Below are 16194 nucleotides of genomic sequence, written 5' to 3'. Positions count from 1 at the left end.
AAGATGCATTTCACTGTGTGTTTGGTATTGGTATTGGTTTATTATTGTCACTTGTACTAAGGTACAGTGAAAAACTTGTCTTACAAACCGATCGTACAGGTCAATTCATTACACAGTGCAGTTACATTGAGTTAGTACAAAGTGCATTGATGAGTACAAAGTGCATTGATGTACATGTTTCGATGTACATGTGACAGTTAAAGATATCTTGTCTTATAACATGGTGTTATAGTTACAGAAAAAGTGCAGCGCAGGTAGACAATAAGGTGCAAGGGCCACGATGAGGTAGATTGCGAGATGAAGAGTTCATCTTTATCGTACAAGAGGTCCGTTCAAGAGTCTTGTAATGGTAGTATAGAGGCTGTCCTTGAGCCTGGTGGTACATGTTCCATCTTTTCTATCTTTTATAAGGGGGAGGGAGGAGACAACAGGAGAGAAAAGAGACTGACATGGGGAAAGATTGGGAGCAGGTTCCAGAGGACCATAAACGCCAGCACAGACTTGTTGGGTTGAATGGCCTCGTTCTGCGCTGTGCTTCGCAATATAAAGACTGGCAGGGTTTGATCCCTCCCCTGCAAGTGACAATTGATGCAGGCTCAAATGTTAATATTAAGTCTGAGGTTGCAGGTTTTGTTATCCGCAATATTAAAGGTGGGTTTTGGAATCAGCAGATGGGTTGGCTCCAAACCAAACTCGAGGCCAGGTATCGTTCTGGTGAGCCTGGTGGTACGAGTTTTCAAGCTTTTGTATCTTCTGGCCAATGGGAGTGAGGAGGAGAGAGAATGATGGGGTGGGAGGGGTCCTTGATTGTACTGGCTGCTTTACCGAGGCAGTGGGAAGTGTAGACAGAGCCCACAGAGGGGAGGCTGGTTTCCGTGATGTGCTGAGCTGTGTCCACAGTTGTCTGCAGTTTCTTGAGATCTTGGGCAGAGCAGTTTCCATACCAAGCCGTGATGTATCCGGATAGGATTTAAAGAAGGTGCAGCAGGGATCACCAGACTGGTTCCATGGATATTGGCTTTATCCCACGAGGAGGGATTGAGCAGACTGGGTCTGTATTCTCCGGAGCTGAGAAGATGGGGAGGTGATCTCATTGAGGATCTTCTCCCAGGGCTGGACACACTGGATGCAGAGAGTGCGCTTCCCCTGGCCAAGGCATCTAGGACCAAGGCTCACCATCTCCGAGCGAGGAGAGGTGGCCATTTAGGACTGAGATGAGGAGAGGCTTCTTCACTCAGAGGGTGGTGGAGTTCAGACCTGTGGACTTCTCCTCAGACCTGTAGAGTTCTCTACTCTACTGTCACTGGGTTCATTCAGGGCCCAGATGGTTAGATTTCAGGATATTAGGGGAATCGAGGGATATGGGGATAGGGCAGGGAAGTGAGGGAGAAGATCAGCCATGATTTTGTGGAGTGGTGCAGCCGGCTTGAGGGGCTGAATGGCCTATCCCTGCTGTAACATCTGGTTTTCATGTGAGTTCCCGTGTCTGACACGTCAGGTCTAGTCGGGGAACCAGCCACGTGTTGCCTTCTGTGCACCGCAGTCATGGGACTGAGCGCGAGAAGCCGAGCTCGATGTGGATTCATAAAACATAGAACAGTACAGCACAATACAGGCCCTTCAGCCCACAATGTTGTGCTGACCTTTAAACCTCACCTAAGACTATCTAACACCTTCCCCCCACATATCCCTCTATTTTAAATTCTTCCATATGCTTATCCAGCAATCTCTTGCATTTGACCAATGTACCTGCCTCCACCACCGCCCCAGGCAGCGCATTCCACGCCCCAACCACCTTCCTCTGATATCTCCCTTGAACTTCCCACCCGTTACTTTAAAGCCATGCCCTCTTGTATTGAGCATTGGTGCCCTGGCAAAGAGGCGCTGGCTGTCCACTCTATCTATTCCTCTTAATATTTTGTACACCTCTATCATGTCTCCTCTCATCCTCCTTCTCTCCAAAGAATAAAACCCTAGCTCCCTTAGTCTCTCCAATCTAGATTCGATTGGTACTTTCAACATATCGACAGTAATATTGGCAAACCTGCTCACAGGACGTATATAGAGCACACAGCGACTCTGTCAGCTGTTAAAGTAAGAACAGCATCCCTCCCCAACGGTACTGCGCCTCTCCTCCAGCTCACAGACCGAAAGCCCAACATCGCTGCTAATTCTCTCGGAGCCTTTAACACGAACCATCAGAGAAACTGGGTCTCATGCTGGGTGTGGGGCAGGTGTACCTGGTAGACTGGTGGGTGCCCTGCGTTGTACCTGGTAGACTGGTGGGTGCCCTGCGTTGTACCTGGTAGACCAGTGGGTGCCCTGCGCTGAGGCTGTTGAACTCACACCCTTTGGAATAGCATTGGATCACATAGAATACAGAACAATACAGCACAGGAACAGGCCCTTCGGCCCACAATGTCTGTGTTGAACACGATGCCAATCTAACTAATCCCATCTCCCTTCACATGGTCCCTATCCCTCCAATCCTCTGAAACGACATGATCGAATCTGCCTCCACCACCTCCACAGGCACCCCCCACTCTCTGTGTGTAAACAAAAATTGCCTTGTAAATCTCCTTTAAACTTTCCCCCTCTCACCTTAAACCTATGCCCCCCACAGTATTTGACATTCCCACCCTGGAGAAAAAAAGGCTCTGACTCTCGACCCCATCTCTGCCTCTCATAATTTTATAAACTTCTCTCAGGATCCTCCCTGTACAGACGAAATATCACCCCCAACGCATGCTGTCCTCGGGACGGCTGCGGTGGGGAGGAGATGCTCACCCACCTCTTTGCAGACTGTGGATTTGCAAATAGGGTGTGGAGACGGATGCGAGGGTCCGTGTCCTGGTTCATCCCCAGCAGCTGCGTGACAGAGGACTCTCTGATCTCCGGGCTGTTCCCGGGGACACACACCGAGACAGACATCAAGTGCTGCTGGAGGATCATCAATTCGGTGAAGGACTCTCTTTGATCTGCCCAAAACTTGTTGGTCTTCCAGCACAGTGAGATGTCTGTAAAGAAATGCTGCCGAATGGCACATTCCAGGCTGCAGGAGTCCGTGCTGAGGGACATACTGAAGCTTGGGGCAGCCAATGCAAAGGCTCTGTGGGGAAGGTCCACGGTCTGGGCTCCTTCCGCTACTGCACGTGGAGGGGCTGAATCGGGTGGGGAAGACCCTCGAGCAATGAAAGGGGCATCACCTCAGGGGGCCACATGAGTGGCAATGGTGCTATGGTTTAAAAAGATAAGTTAACACTACTGAATGTAATGACCATGAATGTAGAAGTTTTGCACTGTGTTTGTTCTTTTGTATATATTCTTTATTATGAATAAAGTTTATTTTTGAAATTTAAAAACATTACAAACCTCGATCGGGTCTCCTCTCAGCCTCCGTTGCTCCAGAGAAAACAACCCAAGTCTGTGGAACCTCTCCTTATAGCTCGTACCCTCTGATTGTCTGATCACATTAAATCCTCAAACTTCAGAACAATTGAAAAACTAAAAGCTACAAATGCATTTCTGATTTCTGACATACGCAGTTTTCTCAATATACTGCTTACGTTTGTTTCAGTGAGGACGTCAGACCCGAAACGTTAACCCTGTTTCTCTCTCCACAGACGCTGCCTGACCCTCTGAGTGTTTCCAGCAATCTCTGCTTTTGGTTTAAACCAGTCTTGTTTTGTCCATTTCAGGGGTATCATTGGGCAGGCCTTCATTTCGTAGAAACAGAGAGTCAGAGAGTCGTAGAGCAATACAGCACGGATACAGGCCCTTCGGCCCAACCAGTCCATGCCGACCACGGTCCCACCCAGCTAGTCCCAATTCGGCCCATATCCCTCCAAGCCCCGCCCCTCCATGTATCTATCCAAGTGCTTCTTAAATACTGTTGTACCTGCCTCACCCACTTCCTCTGGCAGCTCGTTCCATATACTCACCACCCTCTGTGTGAAAAAGTTACCCCTCAGGTCCCTTTTAAATCTTTCCCCTCTCATCCTAAACCTATGCCCCCTAGGTTTGGACTCCCCTGCCCTGGGGAAAAGACTGTTAACCATCCGCTTTATTGATGCCTCTCATAATTTTAAATTTCTATAAGGTCGCCCCTCATTCTCCTATGTTCCAAGGAATAAAGACCCAGCCTGGCCAACCTCTTCCTGTAACTCAGGCCCTCGAGTCCTGGCAACATCCTCGTAAATCCTCTCTGCACCCTTCTCAGTTTAACCACATCTTTCCTATAACAGAGCGACCAAAACTGTACACAGTGCTCCAAGTGCGGCCTCACCAACGACCTAGCGACATGAATGCACAGAACATTTACATCTGAGAGGGAGGCCATTCAGCCCAACTTGTCTGTGCTGGTCAGAAAAGATGTACCCAGCCCTACCCCACCTTCCCCACACTGGGTCTGTAGCCCTGCAGCTCACGGCTCTTCACAGCCAGAACTGTTTAACTGCGGCGAGGGTCTCTGCCTCTCCCTCACCTTTCAGACACCCCCACTTCTCACTGGGTGCAAGGTTGCTCCCTCTAATCCTTCTGTCGATCACTCCCTTCACCCACCGGCTGAGGAGGAGCAATGGCACACTCCCACACTGGCTGCCCTGGCGATGGAGGTTGGGGGGGTGGGGAGGCGTTGGCTCACTCGTGGGACGATTCGAGGAGGAGCCCAGTCCTGTCGCGAGTTCAGGTCGGATGCACTCGGACTCCTGAGTTGAGGACCAGCAGCCGAGCGGGCACACCGCGGTTATCGCCGCGTCCGTCTCTCACCTCTGAGGAGGAAGGTCATGGGTTCAAGAGGTGTAGAAAATAAAATCATGAGGGACATAGATAGGGTGAGCGCACACAGTCTGTCTCCCAGGGTTGGGGAATCGAGAACTAGACGGCGTAGGTTTAAGGTGAGAGGGGAGAGATTTAATAAGGACCTGAGGGGCAACTTTTTCACCCAGAGGATGGTCTATACATGGAATGAGCTGCCATAGGAAGTGGTTTAAATAACATTTAAAAGGCACTTGGACAGGTACATGGATAGGAAAGGTTTTGAGGGATATGGGCCAAACATGGGCAAATGGGACTAGCTTAGATGGGAATCTTGGTTGGCATGGACCAGTTGGGCCAAAGGCACTCTATGACTTTAGGTTGCCCTCCATGCTCCATGACCCTATGGCACTTGAGGCCAAATCTTAGACTGGTTACAGCACAGAAAGAGGCCATTCAGCCCATCATTTCCACCCTGACTCACTACCGGACAATCTCACCCATTGCACCTCACCTGCCTCCGTCCGACCCTTGCAAATTTTCCTTGTTTGTAACATTCCAATACTCCGTCATCCTTGGACTTTGGTGGTGTTGGATTCACGGGTACCCCGGGCTATTGGATGTTATTCCCATTAATACCCAAACTCACTTTTATTTCATTTTCTTTACGTCACACAGCAGAATGATAAATTTCCCAGTGAATTCGGAGGGCTTGAAGGGAGCGGGGAATATACTAGCAGTCTGGAGCCTGACTCCAGCCACAACCAGCCTCCCCTCCATGGACTCTGTCTACACTTCCAGCTACTTCGGTAAAGCAGCCAACATAATCAAAGACCCCACCCACCCCGGACTTTCTCTCTTCTCCCTCCTCCCATTGGGCAGAAGATACAAAATCCTGAAAGCGTGTACCACTAGGCTCAAGGACAGCTTCTATCCCGCTGTTATAAGACTATTGAACAGTTCCCTAGTACAATAAGATGGACTCTGGACCTCACAATCTCCCTCGTCATGACCTTGCACCTTTTGTCTGCCTGCACTGCACTTTCTCTGTAACTGTAACACTTTATTCTGCATTCTGTTATTGTTTTCCCTTGTACGACCTCAATGCACTGATGTGATGAAACGATCTGTATGGGTGGCATGCAAATCAAAGTTTTTCACTGTACCTTGGTACACGTGACAATAATAAACCAATTTAATTTACCAAATCTTCCCAACATTTCCGGCTCCTGATATTCTGGACCCCAACACTGACTCCAGCTGTCAACCCACCCCCACTCTGGTCCCCACTCCTGGCTCCTCTCCAGACTAATGAGTGAGCCAGATGTTAAAACGTCAGGATTTCCAAATAATCAGATGCCGGATATCAGAGCTTTACTGCCTGTATCCCGTTCCCTCTTGAACATGGCTCCACCACATCTGAAGGCAGCACCTTCCTTAAGTTGGACGGGACTTTATTATCAAGGTCCTGTCCACTCCCGCAGGAGGCTGTAAAAGATCTCTGTGTAATTCTGAAGAAGATTAGGAGGTCAGTGTCTGTGTTTATCCCACAGCCCTTGAAACAATTATCTCATTGCTGTTCCTGGGACAAAAAACAGAACGTTGGAAAAACTCAGTAGGTCAAGCAGCATTTTGTGGAGGCAAAAGGTGTGGTCAATGCATCCGGTGCAGACCCTGCATCTGTCCGAGAGGGAAGGGAAAAGATCGCCGGTAAATCGTAGCAAATAGGTGTCAGTTAGAGGCTGGAAGGTGATTGTTTTTGCTGTTTCTGGGAGCTTGCTGTGCACAATTTCACTGCCGGGTTCCTTGCAACATCAATTGCACTTCAGAAGTACGTTTTAGGCTGTGAAGCACTTTAGGGTGATGAAAGGTTGTGAAAGGCGCTATGGGAATGCAGCTTCTCAACAGGTCACCATCAAATGTTGGTGCTCTGCTGCCATCTGCTGGGGGTGAACCATGGCACTCGGAATAATTTCTCACCCCATGGACTTGCAGCTTAAGGGTGGGACTCTCCTTTCTGATGAATGTTTACTGATCATAGGGGTAGGTTATGCAGAAAACCAGCCCACTGTTTGCATGTGCACTGCACAGTGTCTTCCAACTCCATAATACTGGCGATTTGTGTAGAAGTAAAAGTGAAGGCAGCATCTTCAACTGTTTCCCTTGAAGTTCTGTTCCGTACACCGCTGGATCATCTCCCATTACCCCACATAAAACAGCTGTACTTAGAGACTAACTCCCTGCTCCTTGGTACTTAGTTTTGCTTTATTGAAAAAATTAAATACTTGATTTCATGGCAAAGAATGCTCCACAGAAAAATATGTAAATACATGTTTTGAGAGAAAGCAAGTATCCAGAGGCGAGAGTTTATTTGCAAGTTGTAACACTTACAGTTTACATGCTGAGTTGCTATGCTTATGTTTCAGTCTGTGAAACTGCTACACTCAATTCTCGATTATCTAGGGAAAACGGTAAATTGGTTTCTTATTTTCACATTTTACGGTGAAAAACTTTTGCATGCTGCCCATACAGATCATTTCATCACAACAGTGCATCGAGGTAGTACAAGGGAAAACAATAACAGGATGCAGAATAAATTGTTACAGTTACAGAGAAAATGCAGGAGTGTTGGGTTTGCCCAGTGAGGACAGAGTGAGTACACTAGAATAAACTCTGTATTCTCCAGCGTTTAGACAAATGAGAGGTGATCTGATTGAAATGTACAGAATTCTAACAGAGATCAACAAATGGATGCAGAGGGGGCACTTCCCATGGCTGGGGAGTGTAGAACCGGGGTCACAGCCTTGGAATAAGGGGTTGTCAAAGTCAAAACTCAAAGTCGAGTTTATTGTCATCTGCACAAGTCCATGTTTGCACAGGTGCAATGAAAAACTTACTTGCAGCAGCAGCACAGGCACAGAGCATTAGAGACACAACATTCACAAGGAAATCACAAAATGAACATAACTTATACAAGAAAGAACATAAGTAGAACAAAAGAATTCCATTGTAGTGCAATGTGGTCAAAGTGGTCACAGTGTTGCTACACTGAGTTAGTGATTAGGGTTGTGCCGGTTGGTTCAAGAACCGAATGGTTGAAGGGAAGTAGCCGTTCCTGAACCTGGTGGTGTGGGACTTCAGGCTTCTTTACCTCCTGCCCAATGGTAGCTGTGAGAAGATGGCACGGCCCAGATGGTGGGGGTCTTTGATGATGGATGTTGCCTTCTTGAGGCAGCACCTCCTGTAGATACTCCCGATGGTGGGGAGGGATGTGCCTGTGATGTATTGGGCTGAGTCCATTACTCTCTGCAGCTTCTTACGTTCCTGCGCATTCGAATTGCCGTCCCAGACCCTGATGCAACAAGTCAGGATACATCAACAGTGCATCTGTAGAAGTTTGTTCGAGTGTTCGGTCATTAGGACTGAGATGAGGAGAAATTTCTCACTCGGAGAGCGTTGAATCTTTGGAATTCTTGCCCTGGATGGCTATGGAGACTTGGTCATTGTTCATTTGGAAAAGAGATTGAGAGGTTTCTGATTGTTGAGGGAACGGATTGATACGGGGATACTGCGGGGAAGTGGTGCTGAGGAGAAAATTGGCCCTGGTCTTGATGAATGGTGGGGTAGGCTTGAGGGGCCGAGTGGCCTCCTCCTGCTTCAGTCTCTTCTGTTCTCATGTTCCTAACTCATGACAAGGCTTTCAGTGAGTCATAGAGAGAAGCAGCGCGGAAACAGGCCCTTCGGCCCATCGCCCGTGCCAACCATCAACCACACATTCACACCAATCCCATTTTATTCTCCCCACATTCCCGTCAACTCCCCCCAGATTCTACCCCTCACGCACACACTGGGGGCAATTTATAATGGCCAGCTAACCCACTGACCCGCATGTGTTTGGGATGTGGGAGGAAACAAGAGCATCCAGGGGAGAATGTGCACCTCTACTTCCTCAGGACGCTAAAGAAATTCGGCATGTCCCCATCGATCCTCACCATAGAAAGCGTCCTATCCAGATGCATCATGGCTTGGTACGGCAACTGCTCTGTCCAGGACCAGAAGAAACTGCAGAGAGTTGTGGACACAGCCCAGCGCATCACGGAAACCAGCCTCCCCTCCATGGACTCTGTCTACACTTCTCGCTGCCTCGGTAAAGCAGCCAACATAATCAAAGACCCCATCCACTTGCCACTTCTCAGCCCACGTCCCTGAACGTTGTCTGGATCTTGCTGCACGCAGGTACAGGCTGCTTCGTTCCCTGAGGAGTTGTGAATGGAACCGAACTTGGTGCAATCATCAGCGAACATCCCCACCTCTGACCCTGCAATGGAAGGACGGTCATCGATGGTTGGACTGAGGACACTACCCTGAGGAAATCCTGCAGTGATCTCCTAAGATTAGGCTGATTGACCCCCAACAACCACATTCGTCTTCCTTTGTGCAAGGTTTGACTCCAACCACTGGAGTGTTGCCCCCTTGACTATTGACTTCAGGTTTCACACTCGGTCGAGCACTGCCTCGAGTTCAAGAGCCATCACTCTCACCTCCCCTCTGGAATTCAACTCTTTAGTCCGTGGTTGGACCAAGGCAGTGATGAGGTCTGTGGCAGAGCGATGCTGGCAATACCCACACTGGGTGTCGGTGAGCAGGTCACTGATGAGTGAGTGCCTCTTGGTAACACTGTCACCCACACCTTCTGTCACTGTACTTGTGATTGAGAGTATACTGATTGACGGGGGTTATTACCAGGGTTAGAATTGTCCTGCTTTTTGTGAATAGGACAACCTGGGTAACTTTCCACAGTATCAGGTAGACACCAGTGTTGTAACTGTACTGGAACACCTTGGCCAGAGGCACAGTCAGACCTGGGACAATTGCTTCCCTGGCAAGCCATCATCAGCTGAGAAATCTCCTTGAGACACGTTGCATGAACAACAAACGAAGTTCTGTGCCACAGGTTTGACACCATTTGAGTGTGTGCTTTAATTTGTTCTGCATTAACTGTGTTTTGGCATTGTCTGTGGAGACACACTCTTCCAATTTTGACTTTAGGAAGGGGGGCGGTGCACATGCTTCTGTCTACATCAATGCTGCTAAGGTTGAGAGAGTTGAGAGCTTCCAAGTTCCTAGGAGTGAACATCACCAATAGCCTATCCTGGTCCAACCACGTAGACACCACAGTCGAGAAAGCTCGCTAGGGTCTCTACTTCCTCAGGAGGCTGAAGGAATTTGGAATGTTCCCTTTGACACTCACCAACTTTTATCAATGCACCATAGAAACTGCTCTGCCCGGGACCACAAGAAACTGCAGAGAGTTGTGGACACAGCTCAGCACATCACGGAAACCAGCCCCCCTTCCATGGACTCTGTCTACACTTCTCACTGCCTCGGTAAAGCAGCCAGCATTATCAAAGCCCCCACCCACCCCGGACGTACTCTCTTCTCCCGCCTCCCATCAGGCAGAAGATACAAAAGCCTGAAAGCACGTACCACTGGCAGGTACATCAGAGCCAAGACTGTTCGCGATACTCCAGGTGCCATCTCTTTCAAGGCCCTGTACAATTGAACCAAGATTTCCTTACCCGTGTATTCAAATCTTGTAATAAAGGCTAACATACCATTTGCCTTCCTGTTCCTGCGTTGCCCCTGTATGTTAGCTTTCAGTGACTTGTCCAAACTCAGCCCGAGAACAAAGCTCTTTGCAGTTGCCTTTACACCGATTCCCATGTGTTCACTGTGGACTTCAACCTTTCCTCCCCAAGTTACCGCTCTCTGAGGCCACTCAGGACACCTCTGCTCACCTGCTCCATCGGCATTGGTATCGGTTTATTATTGTCACTTGTACCGACGTACAGTGAAAAACTTGTCTTGCATACCGTTCATACAGATCAATTCATTACACAGTGCATTGAGGCAGTACGGGGTAAAACAATAACAGAATACAGAATAAAGTATCACAGCTACAGGGAAAGGCAGTGCAGATAGACAATATGTTGCAAGGTCATAACAAGGTAGATCCATCTCATCGTTCAATCGTCTTATCACAGTGGGGTAGAAGCTTTCCTTGGGCCTTGTGGTACGTGCCCTCAGGCTCTGGTATCTTCCCCTGTTCCTGTATCTTCCTGAGAAGAGAGGATGACCCGGGTGGGTGGGGTCTTTGATTATGCTGGCTGCTTCACTAAGGCAGTGAGAGGTATAGACAGAGTCCAGGGAGGGGAGGCTGGTTTCCGTGATGTGCTGAGCTGTGTCCACAACTCTCTGCAGTTTCTTGTGGTCCCGGGCACAGCAGTTCCCATACCAAGCCATGATGCATCCAGATAGGATGCTTTCTATAGTGCATCGATAAAAGTTGGTAAGAGTCAAGGGGGTGGCAAATTTCTTTAGCCTCCTGAGGAAGTAAAGGTGCTGGTGAGCTTTCTTGGCCGTGGCATCGACGTGGTTGGACCAGGACAGGCTACTGGTGATATTCATTCCTAGGAACTTGAAGCTCTCAACCCTCTTGACCTCAGCAACGTTGATGTAGACAGGAGCATGTGCACCGTCCCCTTTCCTGAAGTCAATAACCATTGTGGAACAGTTTCAGTTTCTCGTCCCTCTGCTGGTCAGATCCTTACAATGTCTGTTCATGGATGGTCCTCAACATTGGGTCTTACCTGTGATTTCCAACACAGTTACTGGAACCTCCTTGTTGACTACATTTAAAACGTTGATCTAACTTTGAGCTGCAGCACGTGGTCCAAGGCTTTGGCAATGGTGTACTGCTTGGAGTTCTGGCACTCGATTCTACAGATGTGTTGCAATAATAGGATTATCCATCTTAGTATTCTTGATGCCACATGTAGGTATCACTAACCTCAAGCAGTAGCTTATGATCTGTGGCTGAGGTAAAGTGAGTGTTATTTTAAACACACCAGATAAGCTCTGGTACGTTACTTGTAAAGCAGTGGAGCTTTGAGACAAGCCTCTTCTCATAGGTCCTCACTTGTTATCATTTTGAGGGTTTTTTTTAAATTGTAAACTGTTTTAAATACAGTGTTATAAATGCAAATTGTTCTAACTAAATTGTTACAACTGCAAACTTGTTTTAAATCTAAATTGTTGTAGTTGCAAAGTACCATTACTGCAAATTGTGGAACTAATTATGTTGTTGGAAGTGCAAATTATTTGAAATGGAAATCGTTACACTCACAAGCTGTTACAATTGAATTCAGCCCCAACTTTATCAGCCGCCCTTGGTTGGATCCTTTGCTCATTGTTTTCTGTTGTAGTCTTTCGTTGTGATATTTCCTCAAACACTTCAGTGTGCTAGATGGAGGTCATCAAGGGGTAAAGGATGAGTTTACATTGTAGATAAATGGTTTTATAGTCAAATGGGATAAATAATTTTATTCGCATCCATAAAGGAGAGGCAGCAATGAAATTGTTGTGTGAGCTCCGATAAAAGTCTGGATTATCAGGCAATTAATAATTTGCTACTTAGTCACCTTGAACAACAGCGAGGGTTGTCTGATGGAGCACTTCACTATTATTGAACAGGAGTGGGAATCTCTGGACACATTGGTTTATTAATGTTAATGGCAGACAGATGAAGGAGAGTAGTCACCATAAACTTGGCTTTATCTCCTCGCAGTGAGTGCCAGCAATGGGGAACACAATCCTGAATCATTTGTATGGAAGGACCTATTAATTTGGTGTGGGGAAGAGGTTGGGACTGCGGGTTAGAACATAGAACAGTACAGCACATAACAGGCCCTTCGGCCCACAATGTTGTGCCGACATAGCTATTCCCTCCTACCTACAGAATGACAGCGCCAGCAACCTGGGTTCAATTCCGGCTGCTGTCTGTAAGGAGTTTGTACGTTCTCCTTGTGTCTGCGTGGGTTTCATCCGGGTGCTCCGGTTTCCTCCCGCATTCCAAAGACGTACGGGTTAGGAAGTTGTGGGCGTGCTATGTTGGCGCTGGAAGTGTGGCGACACTTGCGGGCTGCCCCCAGAACACTCTACGCAAAAGATGCATTTCACTGTGTGTTTTGATGTACATGTGACTAATAAAGATATCTTATCTTATCTATTTTCCTCTCATTCATGTGCCCATCCAAGCCCCTCTTAAAATCCCCCAATGAACTTGCCTCAACCACCCTATCAGGCAATGCATCCCAGGCATCCACCACTCAGTAAAAAAAATACCCCTCACGTCTGTTCTGAACCTACCCCATCTCACCTTAAATGCATGCCCTCTGGTATTGGATTTCTCAACAATGGGAAAAAGATATTGCTTGTCCACTCTATCTATGCCCCTCATAATTTTATACACTTCCAACAGATCATCCCTCAGCCTCCACCGCTCCAGAGAAAAGAGCCCAAGTTTGTCCAGCCTCTCCTGATAGCACATGCCCTCTAATCCAGGCAGCATCCTAGTAAACCTCCTCTGCACCCTCTCTAAAGCCTCCACATCCTTCCTATAGTGAGGTGACCAGAATTACATGCAATACTCTAAATGCGGCCTAACCAGAGTTCTATAGAGATGCATCATAACTTCTTGACTCCTATACTCAATACTGCCATTAATAAATTCAACCATTCCATAAGCCTTCTTAACCACCCTATCTACCTGTGTAGCCACTTTCAATGAGTCATGGACTTGCACCCCAAGATCTTTCTGCTCTTCAACACTGTTAAGGGTCCTGCCCTTAAGAGTGTACTGCCTCTTGACATTAGTCCTACCAAGGTACAACACCTCTCATTTATCCGGGTTAAACTCCATCTGCCATTTCTCTGCCCACATCTGCAGCTGATCTATATCACCCTGTATCCATTGCCAATCTTCTACACTATTCACAACTCCACCAACCTTGGTATCGTCTGCAAACTTACTAACCCACCCATCAACATACCCATCCAGGTCATTTATGTACATCACAAACAGCAGAGGTACAAGTACAGATCCCTGCGGAACACCACTACTCACAGGCCTCCAGCCCAAATAAGTCCCTTCAACCACCACCCTCTTGTCTTCTATGGGCAAGCCAGTTCTGGATCCACACAGCCAATTCTCCACTGACCCCATGCATCTAAACTTTCTTGATTAATCGATTATGTGGGACCTTGTCAAATGCCTGACTGAAGTCCATATAGATGAGATCCACAGCTCTACCTTCATCAATCACCCTGTCAAAAAACTCAACCAGGTTAGTGAGAGACAACTTACCCTACACAAAGCCATGCTGGGTTTCCCTGATCAAGCCATTGGATTCTTGATGCCTGTATATCCTATCTCTAAGTATTTGCTCCAGCAATTTCCCTGCAACTGATGTGAGACTCACCGGATTTTCCCTTGTTCCTTTCTTAAATAGAGGAACAACATTAGCCACTCGCCAGTCATCCGGGACCTCACCTGTGGTCAAAGAGGATACAAAGATACTGGTCAAGGCCCTGGCAATTTCCTCTCTCATCTCCCTCAGTAACCTGGGGTATATCCCATCAGGCCTCCGGGACTTATCCACCTTAATACTGTTTAGGAGACCAAACACTACCTCCTCCTTGACCTCTAAATGCCCTGACATGTTTCCACCCTCAGTTCCAAATTCTGCATCCTGCATGTCCCTTTCCTGGGTAAATACTGAAGAGAAATACTCATTCAGAACCTCACCCACATCCTCTGCATCCAAACATAATTCCCTTCTTTATCCTTAAGTGGTCCTACCCTTTCCCTCGTTATCCTCTTATTCCTGACGTAGGTATAGAATGGATTCTCCTTAATCCTACTTGCTAAGGACTTTTCATGGCCCCTCCTGGCTTTCCTAGTTCCTTACTTGAGTTCACTTCTAGCTTCTCTATAGTCCTCACGTGCTCTGATCCTATCTTCCGAAGTTCTACATACTTGTCCTTTTTCTTGTAATTGTATCTTTGTAACTTTGGCAGGCTAAGTGCACTGGATGTGATTTGCTGCTCATTAATGCCACACCTAACTTTCTTTCCCATGGGAAGGGAGAAGACGGGCAGGTAATTTGATCGAAATGGGCCGCTGATAATTAACTATATACTGGCCAGTTTTCTACGCTTTCTCCCTGGTTCTTTCCCTCTTTCGGTCCCAGCCTAGCGAGGAAGGAAATGCAATAAATTCTACTGCTGCAGATCTAATAATGGCAGCCTAACCTTCCCATAATGCAAGACAGCTGAGAAAGCGCCCTATCAGCACGTGACTGGCACTGTGCCCGAGGGGAGTGGGCGGGGTCAGTCGGAGATTGACAGTGGCTAAGAGGGCTGGTGGGGGGGGGGGGGAATCCTCTGGTGAATACTGCTCCACTGGGTCCTTGTGCCCTCTGATAACAATTGTGGAAGAAATCTTGGTCCAAACAATGGAGATATACTTGTCATGTTGGTTTGGTCTAACTATCCTGGGATCATTGTTTATCCCTCAGCTAACATCACTAAAACAGATTTGTCTGGTCATTATCAAAGTGCTCTTTGGTGCAATGATGTTAATGGGTTGAACTTCTCCAGGGGTCAGCTAGAAAACAGAGAGTCAGGATAAACGGGTCATTTTCAATGTGGTGATCAGTAACTAGTGGGTGCCTCAGGGATCAGTGCTGGGTTTAACTATTTGCAATCTATGTTGATGGCACTGAGTATAGAAGTCGGGATGTTATGTTGCAGTTGTAGAAGATATTGGTGAGGATATTTAGAATATTATCTTCAGCTGGAGAAGATATTTAGGATATTCTGTTTGGTTTTGGTCACCCCGCTATGGGAAAGATGCCATTAAGCTGGAAAGAGTGCAGAGGAGATTTACGAGGATGTTACCAAGACTCGAGGGGCTGAGTTATGCAGAGAGGTTGAGCAAATTGAGACTTTATTCATTGGAGCGTAGGAGAATGAGGGGTGATCTTGTAGAGGTGTATAAAATCATGAGGGAAACCCACGCATCACAGGGAGAACGTGCAAACTCCACACAGACAGCGACAGAGGTCGGGATTGAACTCAGGTCTCTGGAACTGTGGGGCAGCAGGTCTGCCCACTATGTTTAGAGGAGCACGGTGCCACCCCCTCCCTTGCCAGGCTGCCACAGCGGTGGATTGGATCAGGCCTGGGGCTTGCCTCTGGCTGCAGCAGTGTTCTTTTTCCAAGGGGACGCAGATCAAATATTTTTGTACAAGCCTTTCTGCTCAACCAACCCTCTAATTGCCGGAAGCGACAAACCCTGCCATGGATGGGGAAGAAGCGGGAGCTCTGGCAGTGCCACTCTTGCCTCAGAGGTGGGATTTGTCACCTTCAGTTATTGTTGTTTCAAATGTAAGTTATTATTGCTCTAAAATGGACGTTATTACAAATGCAGTAGGTCATTAATACTAATTACAAGTGCAAGTTGTTACTTGTGGTTGTGAGCTGGCACGGTAGTGTAGCGGTTAGCGTAACGCTTTACAGTGCCAGCGACCCGGGTTC

This window comes from Pristis pectinata, chromosome 12, assembly GCF_009764475.1.
Source record: "Pristis pectinata isolate sPriPec2 chromosome 12, sPriPec2.1.pri, whole genome shotgun sequence".
Lineage (NCBI taxonomy): Eukaryota > Metazoa > Chordata > Chondrichthyes > Rhinopristiformes > Pristidae > Pristis > Pristis pectinata.
The sequence above is the reverse complement of the archived record's forward strand: the minus strand, read 5'-3'. Positions refer to the sequence as shown.